Below are 10,037 nucleotides of genomic sequence, written 5' to 3'. Positions count from 1 at the left end.
GCGCACAGCCTCTGCTCGGGCCCATTTAGCTGCTGCCTGTGTCGAAGTCCGCCTTGGAGGATTGTCACCTGAAGGTCTGAGGTCGAATGTCCTGGACCACGAAAGTGCTGTCCAGCTGGGAAGGGGCACAACTGTCTGTGATTGATGTGCAGTTCCATTCATCTGTTGCTGTACCCTTTGCTCGGTTTCACCAATGTACCATGCCTCAAAACATCCTTGCCTGCAGCGTGTTTTTTTTTAGATTAGATTACTTACAGTTTGGAAACAGGCCCTTCGGTTCAACAGGCCACACCAACCCGCCAAAGCACAACCCACGCAGATCCATTCCCCTACACCTAACACTACGGGCAATTTAATATGGCCACTTCACCTAACCTGCACATTTTTGGACTGTGGGGGCAAACCGGAGCACACCCACACAGACACTGGGAGAATGCGCAAACTCCACACAGTCAGTCGCCTTAGGCGGGAATTAAACCTGGGTCTCTGGCGCTGTGAAGCAGCAGTGCTAACCATTGTGCGGAGATTAGCGTCAGCCTAAACATTATGGCACGGACACAGCACACAGGGACTAACACCTTCAAAATATTATCGGGGCTGACACTATTTGTTAAAGTTCACCTGAGAATGTGACTTTCAAATAAAGTTTTGCAAATTACATAAGAAAGAAGTGAAGCTAACATGGTCATTCTAAAAGATAGAAGATTTAACAATCAATCAAGATATTTTTCAATGCATAATTTCAATTACATCACACTGTAAACTTTTGCTATACGTTCTGTGTCTTATAACTGTGTACTCCACGAACACCTGAGAGAGGAGCAGCTCTCCAGAAGCTAATGCTTCCAATTAAACCTATTAGACTATGACCTGGTGTTGTTTGATTTATAACTTCCTGTTATTATGCTGATCTCAAAATTAAAACAGAGGTGAGGAAGCTTTTCATATCTCAGACAGTTCTGGATCTGTGGAATTTCTTGTAGCAGAAGGGTGAAGGGTGGAAGGTATAGGGGAGATGTCAGGGGTGGGTTCTTCACCCAGAGAGTGGTGGGGGCATGGAATGCGCTGCCCGTGGGAGTGGTAGAGTCAGATTCATTGGCGACCTTTAAGCGGCATTTGGATAGGTACATGGATGGGTGCTTAATCTAGGATAGAAGTTCGGCACAACATCGTGGGCCGAAGGGCCTGTTCTGTGCTGTATTGTTCTATGTTCTATGTTCTATGTTCTAGAAGGCTGTTGAGGAAGTGTCATTAGGTGTAATGAGGCTGAGATCACCAGATCTTCAAACCGCACAGACACCAAGCGTTATGGGTACAGGAAAGTAAGTGCAGTTCAAGGTTATCCGATCAGATATGAAACCATTCAATAGCGGAGCAGACTTGATGGTCTAAATGTTGTCTTTCTGTTCCTAAAATTGACGGCCTTAATATGAAACTGCAAAACCGACCTGGGTAAAACGTGCCAAATTTTAAAAAAGCGTGGTCCCTCGGGAGCACTGAACCGAGGTGAAATGAACAAAGAACATCACAAATGGCAGATAATATGGATAATTGATCCGGAGTGATCAGTATACCAAGGTAAACAGGAAAACCGATATTCAGTTTCGACATTGAACCTGGCTCCACGAGGCATGTAGTTAACTCTCACAAACCACCATTCCCCTTCCATTTAAGTGATGCCCCCTCCGTTCTTCATTCAAACTGATTGAACGTGAGGCACTTGCAGCTGACGTTGCTGATGCGGAACTGTAACATACAGGGAAGCGGTTCTGACTGCTGCACAACATCATTCTGCTTCGAAGGATCAGGCAGTATTTTACATCGATTACTGTAAATTTTAACATTTAACATGCCATGACAGTGAATGCATTGAATCCTCAGCACTATACTACCAGGGCAGATTTCTGTTAACACCACCCTGGACACCATGAGATTCATCATTCTATTCTCTCATCCTTCTGTGCATGATGCCCTCGGCTCTATTCCAGTCTTGTTGTTTGGCTTATAACACTGAGGCTAACCAATCATCTGTTGCATTGAAGTTTCTAATGTATGAGACCTTATCTCTGAGCTGGCAATGTGCTGGCTCAGTGGTGATAACACTGGCCTTGTAAACGAGAAGAGTGTTTGAAATACCCCATTCCTGTTTGTCAGTCCAAGAACTTGAGGAAAACCGTTAGGCAGGACAGGAAATAGCGGGCGTGAGCACCGATCTAGTTTTACTGCAAGAACGTGGTGAGACAGTATAAACTACAGAGTAATGGGGAAACAATGGGCAAGGAACACTGGGACGTGAGAGGCTGGATGGTTCCCTTCTTGGCTGTAACCAGACACTGGTGTTGAAGTCTGAAATTGGACAATATCAGCGAAGCTGGCGAAATCTTACTTTTTGTTTGTTTTCTCCCGAGGCCTGTTTCATTCTTGGGGAAATGTGCCTGCGTGCCTCATTATGTGCGTAAAAACGGGCTTCAGTTCCCCGACTGGGTGTGAACATAGTTTTCCTATCTGAAACCTCAATCCCATTCATTGCATCTTACAAGATTAAAACCTTCCAGGGTAATCAGCATTGAGATGAACACGTGAAACATCAGAGTTTACAAGTTACAGACCAGGTGCTGGGAAGGGAGATGATGGGACCCATTTCTGTGCTGTAAACACTTGATTATTCATTCATTTTTGGGGGGAAATATATCTGCAGTGACAATTTTTAAAACTGTGTTATGAAGAAACGGTGCAACAGTTTCTGCCCTCATCCCTGGTGGCCTAGTTGTTAGTATTCGGCGCCTTAACTGAGTGGCCTGGGTTTCATTACCGTTCAGAAAATCAGGACTTCTTGTTCCTGACGCAGAGAGATCAGCTGTATCAGGAATCTGTTTAATGCCTTAGATCAGTCAATACCCTAGCCCTTGAAAGAAGGGAAAAGTGCCTTCCTCCCCTCTGCGCAGTCGGACAGTTCATACTTCATTCTCCTCTGAGTCCTGTCAAAATACTGTCAAAACTGAGTCTCAGCTATTTCCTTTCTGTGCTTTTCATACACAGAAGCTGCAGCGATTGAATGGGTTGGTATCTGAAAATGAAACGTACCTATGAACAATGTGCGTTGCTATTTCAGGATTGTTTTCTCTGACAGCGCTGGGACATGCCTGATGTTCTCTATGATATGGAAGTGGCAGTGTTTGAGTTGGGTAGACAAAGTAAAAAATTACACAACATCAGAGCATAGTCCATCAGGTTTATTTGGAAGCACGAGCTTTCAGAGAGCCGCTCCTTCATCAGGTGGGTGTCTTTCTGCCGAAACTTGATATATGTGTCAACGTGCGTGATCTTTTGGAAGATCATCTGGACTTTAACCGATCGTTCGTGGTGTCGAGGGTACCCCTGACTTGGATGTGTTGATGTTGGACTGGGGTGGACAAATTTGAAAATCATGCAAAGCCAGATTAGAGTCCAACAGTTGTCAACCATCTGACAAAGAAGCTGTTGCTTCCAAATACGCCTGTTCAATGAAACTTGGTGCTGTGGGATTTTTAACTCTGATTGTCCTTGGTAATGTTTATCTTATCGAAGACAGTGAAATAATTTTCGTTCGTAGAGATGAAAATTCCAAATATTATCCACCTCAGTGTAACAAAAAAAAAGCTTGGATGTACTGTGAATCTCCACAACGCTCTTGCGCCAAGTAAATTTCGAACCTATAACCGTCTGATACGTAGCCGGGCATATGAATTTTGTAACACTGGCCAGATGCACAGCTGAGATTTTACACTCTGCAGACCTTTGGTGTTAACAAGGACATGAGCAATAACAGTAACAGTCCCAAGGCGAACAAAAATCAAACATAATCACCATCAATTATTCACTTCAAGTTGTCCTCAAATAAAACTACCATTCACAATCTGATCGGCCAATCAACGAGGTCACTGCTGATCGAGGAAATTTCAACTTATTTTGCTGCGTTTCCACTATAAATCGAGGTAAACTCCAGCCTAATGACAATATCGCATTTCCCACAATTTTCAGATTTAGATTGCGTCAATGACCTGTTCATATTTGGATGAAATAAGTCACATTAAATGAGTGAAGAAGTCCTTTTGGTGATGTAATCCAGTGTAGAGTCGGTCAGAAAAGAAAAGTCAAAGACCTGAAACATCACTCGCATTTCTCTCTATATTAATGCATGTTCCTGAGCTGAATATTTCCAGGACTTGACTTCAATATCTAAAGAATTTTTTTTTCCCACGACAGATTCTTCATAAATCAACTAACATCTGAGGTGTTGAGACTTATTTTACTTCAGATTAAATTGGTTGAATATCCTTTCCCCCAGCCTAATATCCCAATCCTCCCTCCTCTTCCATGTATATACAAGCTGCTCCAGGTGAGGTTGCAGCTCCCAACCTGACGTTCCATTGCTCCTTGCTGCTCCATGTCAATAGAAGCTGCTGCAAGTAAGATTGGAGCTCCCACTCTGATGTCCCAATGCTCCCTGCTGCTCCATGTCATTAAAAGCTGCTCTAGGTGAGAGTGGAGCTCCCAGACTGATCTCGCAAAGCTCCCTGCTCCATTTCAAATGAAGCTGCTCCAAATGAGATTGGATCTTGCGGTCTGATGTCCCAATGCTCTCTGCTGCTCCATGTCATGAAAAGCTGCTCCAGATGAGGGTGGAGCTCTCAGACTGATCTTGCAAAGCTCCCTGATCCATGTCAAACGATGCTGCTCCAAATGAGGTTGGATTTCGAAGTCTGATGTGCCAATGCTCCCTGCCGGTCCATGTTAATAAAATCAGCTCTAGGTGTGGTTGGACCTCCCAGTCTGATGTCACAATGCTCCCTGGTCCATGTCTACAGACGCTGCTCCAGATGAGGTGGGAGCTCCCATCCCTGTCAGCTCCCTCACCTCTATACCATCATAGAAATATTGCTCACTGACCATTTCCACCACTGGAGCCATTGGTGGAATATCCGCACCATGAAAACCTAATATTATTTTTCATCACCGCCGAATCATACTAATATACTTCCTTTCTTCAACCTTATTTAGCATGTGCATATTGCAGTCAATCCGAAGTAAGGTAATGGTGTTAATTGACGGATGTTCAATAAAAATTACATCTTATTTTTCATGTTGAGTAACTGCTACTTAAAAAGGTCAATGCTTGTAATGAAATCACAGTTTTATTCTGTGTGAGCGAACGTGATTTGTATTATTTAAATTGAACTTGTTCACTGTGTAAAATTTCAAAACAACATTGGTATTGTTGCCATCCACCTTGAAATGTGGTCATAGAGATGTCATTGAAATAGACCCTTCTGTCCAACCTGTCCACGCCGAACAGATATCCAAACCCAATCTAGTCCCACCCGCCAGCACCCGGCCCATATCCCTCCATACCCTTCCTCTTCATATTCCCATCCAAAAGTCTGTTAAATGTTGAAATTGTACCAGCCACCACATCCTCTGGTAGCTCATTCCATACACCTACCACCGTCTGTGTGAAAACGTTGTCCCTTAGGTCTCTTTTATATTTTTCCCCTCTCACACTAAACCTATGCCCTCTAAGTCTGGACTCCGCGATTCCAGGGAAATACCTTGTCCATTTATCGTATCCATGCCCCTCATAACTTCGTAAACATCTATAAGGTCAGCCCTCAGCCTCCAATGCTCCAGAGGAAACAGCTCCAGCCTGTTCAGACTCCCCCGAACGCTCAGATCCTCCAACCCTGGCAACATCCTTGGAAATCCTTTCTGAACCCTTTCAAGTTTCACAATATCCTTCCAATAGACAGGAGACCAGAATTGCATGCAATATTCCAACAGTGGCCTAACCAATGCCCTGTACAGCCGCAGCATGTCCTCCCAACTACTGTACTCAATACTTTGAACAATAAAGGAAAGCATGCCAAACGCCTTCTTCCCTATCCTATCTACCTGCGACTCCACTTTCAAGGAGCTATGAACCTGCACTCCAAGGTCTCTTTCTTCAGCAACATTCCCAAGCCCTTATCCTTATTTTTATAAATCCTGCTAAGATTTGCTTTCCCAAAATGCAGCACCTTACATTTATGCGAATTAAACTCCATCTGCCATTTCTTAGCCCATTGGCCCATCTGGCCAGATCCTGTTGTAATCTGAGGTTACCCATTTCGTTGTGCACTACACCTACAATTTTGGTGTCATCTCTAACTTACTAACTGTACCTCTTATGCTGATATCCAAATCATTTATGTAAATTATAAGAAGTCGAGGACCCAGCACCGATCGCTGTGGCACTCCACTGGTCACAGGCCTCCAGTCTGAAAAACAACGCTCCACTGGCACCCTCAGTCGTCTACCTTTGAGCTAGTTCTGTATCTAAGTGATGGTTCTCCCTTTATTCGATGAGATCTAACCTTCCTAATCAGTCCTCCATGAAGTCCATATAGATCACATCTTCTACTCTGCCCTCATCAATCTTCTTTGTTACATCTTCAAAAAACACAATCAAGTTTGTGAGACTTGGTTTCCCATGAAAGCCATGTTAGGTATTAGAACGAAACGTCTGTTAATGACATTCGTTTAAAGACACTTTCGATGTTTATGCTGCATTAATCTGTGGTTATTGATCCACAGTTTACGTTCACTTCCTGCAGTTAACATGCTGATTTCTCCAGTTGTTCATAGTTCAATGTGATGCATCCAGTGTGTGCATAACGAGAGGGAGCTTGCTTCCCACATCTTGTGTTTATCTGTGTCTTATATCCAGCCTTCATCAATGGCAAGAGCAAGGGGGAAAGGGCGAGATCAATGTGTAAGTGTGTCCATGCCAATCACGGCACCCACATCAGCAATTCTCTTCTGTGCATTCACAGCCAGTTTTCTGTGCTGCTACACCCACCCCCTGCACCTTTTGAAATATCTCTATTATTTTGTGGTTTCTCTCTGTGCTCTTACTACCAAGATGAATCACTTCTACTCAACCTGCTCCAGATTTCATGTGACAAAACACTCATTAAGAATCCCATAGCATTAAAGATGCACATCGCATCTCTCGTTATTTGGTTTCCCTGGATCTCTTTCATCAGATTAACGTTCACAGCAACTTGACTTGGAAAAGAAAATCGCGTTCCTTTTCATTATCCCATTTCAGTCTACATTTCGTTAAGTTCAGGCATCAGTCTCAAATTATTCTTTGAGGTTTTATAATCTGGTCGATGCAGACAAACTAACCATTGGAGTTCCAATAAGACAGTATGGTAATCCGAAAATAGCGACGAGAGTGGGATTGGAACCCACGCGTGCAGAACACAATGGATTAGCAGTCCATCGCCTTAACCTCTCGGCCACCTCGTCGCATATGCATGAACGGGTATGATATAATCTCCCAGACCATCACACTCTAATCACCTTTGGCGAATCTCCCATTCACAGCCTCGAACCTCATTGTCCATGAACCCCACACTGCCCGATTCTACCTCCTTCCTAAGACCTGCTGTCTCTGCCTGCGCCTGTTTGACCCGACTCATCTCTTCCTACGTCAACACCTTCCTGTCTCCCCAGTCCAGGAAATTCGCACCTACGTTTGTGACACCACTTATGTACTTAATCTCACTAAAGACTTCTATTTCCCTGGTCGACAACGCGTCATCTTCACCTTGGAGATCCAGTCCCTCTGCACATCCATCTGCCATGACGAAAGTCTCCATACCCTCTGTTTCTTCATCTCGCCCTATCCCAACCAGTACCCTTCCACAGACACCCTCATCCAGCTGGCTGAACTGGTCCTCACCCTCAACAACTTTTCCTTCCAATCCTCCCACTTCCTCCAAACCAAAGGGGTAGCCATGGGCACCCGCATGTGACTGGGCTATACCTGCCTGCCTGTTTGTCAGATATGTGGAATTATCCGTCTTTTCCAGTTACTCTGGCACCTCTCTCCACTTGATCCTCTGCTACATTGATGAATGGGTTGGGCGTCACTTGGTGCTCCCACGAGGAGGTTGAACAGTTCACCAAACAACACCTTTCACCCCGACCTCAAATTCACCTGGATCTTCTTGGCATAGCCCTTCCATTTCTTGGAATGACCAATGACAGACATATATTAAACCCCACTGACTCCCATAGCTAACAATACGACACCTCCTCCCACCCCACCTCGTGTAAATACAGAATCCCTTATTCCTAATTCCTCCGCCTCTCGTGCATTTTTTCCCAGGATGACCAATTCCACCTCAGAAAGTCCAAGTTGTTCTCCATCCCACGTGTTTGACGATGCCCGCCAGTGCATCTCCTCCACTTCACTCACCATCGCCCTTAAACCCCACCCCTCCCGCAACAAGGACAGAATCCCATGGTTCTCAACTTTCATCCCACCAAACTCAGCATAAATCATATAAGACTCCACCACATCTGCAATCTCCAAACAGACCCCACTATCAGGTATATATTTCCCTCCACACCCCTATCAGCATTCTGAAAAGACCATTCTCTCCACGAACCCCTAGTCAGGTCTACAACCCCCAATAAACACACACCCCACTTCTGGCATATTTCCCTGCCACCGCAGGAAGGGTAAAAGCAGCTACCACACCACTCCACTCATCTCCGTCTAAGGCCCCAAGGGATCCTTCCACTTCAGTTAGAAATTCACCTACAACTTAGAATGTCATCTACTGCATCTGTTGAATCCAGTGTGGTCTCCTCGACAGTAGGGAGACAGGACACCTTCTTGCACATCATTTCAGAGAACATCTTTCGGACACCCGCACCCAGCAACTTCACCATCCAGTGACTGAACACTTCAACTCCCCCTCCCACTGCGTCAAAGTGTGCAGGTCCTGGGCCTCCTTCAGCGCAAAACCATAACCACCCAATACCTGGAGGACGAACGCCATATAGTGCGCTTTGTGACTCTGTCACCTCACGGGATAAGTGTGGATTTGACCAGTTTCCTCATTTCCCTTGCCACAAGTCCCAAGCCTCAAACTTGGCACCGCCCTCTGGACCCATTACATCACTGTTCCTTCTGAACTTTCATCTTCTCCCTCACCTTCATCCAACCACCGCTTTCCCCCATCCCCCCATCCCCAAATCCCTTCCAATTATCTCTCAGTCCCGACTCACAAGCCTTATTCTTGTTGAAGGGCTTATGCCTGAAACGTGGATTCTCCTGCTCATCAGATGCTGACTGACCTGCTGTGCTTTTCCAGCACCACACTCCAGACTCTGATCTCTAGCATCTGCTGTCCGAACTTTCTCCTAGGAATAATCAATGGCCTCGGAGTGAAGATGTCCCTGGATTGCATTGATCACAGTGTGTCTGAGTTTTGCGTTTATTTTGGGTGAGGGCAGGCTGGATCTGAGACGAGCACCTAACACCCAGACAACGGGAATGGTATCAGATACAGACGTTAGGGCGGGCTGATGTGAAGTGGAAAATTCAGTCAGAAGGTGGATCAGTACAAATGCATCATATCACCCAGACTGTAAAAGACACGCAGAAGGAGCAAATCAACTTCAGTGCAGGCACAATGACAGGTAAAATGGAAAGAAGGCAATACAATACACTGAGATGGAGTGGAATTATTTATGAGAAAAAATTAAATATTGAAGCTATTTTACATAAAGATTGCCCTCACATTGGAAAAAGGAATTTCCTGCAGTGTAACGGTGATATTTGCCTGTGACATCACAATGCTGAGAGACACTGACATATTATCAACTGTAGTAGCGTGGCCTAGTGAAAGCATGATCGGCCCATCAATCAGAATTCAATACTTCAAAGCTCTCCTCTGCGCTGTACAACCTATTTGCTGCTCCTGTGGTCAGATCCCAATCGCTTCACAGTGTATCTTTTTCTGCTTCCTGCCTCGCGTAAACACTTGAAACATGATCCAATCTCCAGTGATTCCGCTTTAACCCATATTTTGTATCTCCCGAGCTGACACAGGTACGAGTGATCAATTGGCCTTTTTGAGCGCTCACACTCTGTATGATCTGTGCACTGTATCTGATCCGCAGGACACACTGCAGAAATTATCCCATCCCAGCGGACTGAG

At 45.0% G+C, this 10,037-nt stretch overlaps 1 non-coding gene across 1 annotated transcript; it reads right to left on the bottom strand.

Moving 5' to 3' along the window:
- Positions 1–7,247: 7,247 nt before the first annotated feature.
- Positions 7,248–7,329, bottom strand: trnas-gcu (transfer RNA serine (anticodon GCU)). Its single transcript has one exon. It is a non-coding gene; the product is annotated as a tRNA-Ser (tRNA).
- Between the last annotated feature and the right edge of the window lie 2,708 nt (positions 7,330–10,037).

The sequence above is a fragment of the Chiloscyllium punctatum genome, chromosome 6 (genome assembly GCF_047496795.1).
Source record: "Chiloscyllium punctatum isolate Juve2018m chromosome 6, sChiPun1.3, whole genome shotgun sequence".
Taxonomy (NCBI): domain Eukaryota; kingdom Metazoa; phylum Chordata; class Chondrichthyes; order Orectolobiformes; family Hemiscylliidae; genus Chiloscyllium; species Chiloscyllium punctatum.
The sequence above is the reverse complement of the archived record's forward strand: the minus strand, read 5'-3'. Positions and strand labels throughout refer to the sequence as shown.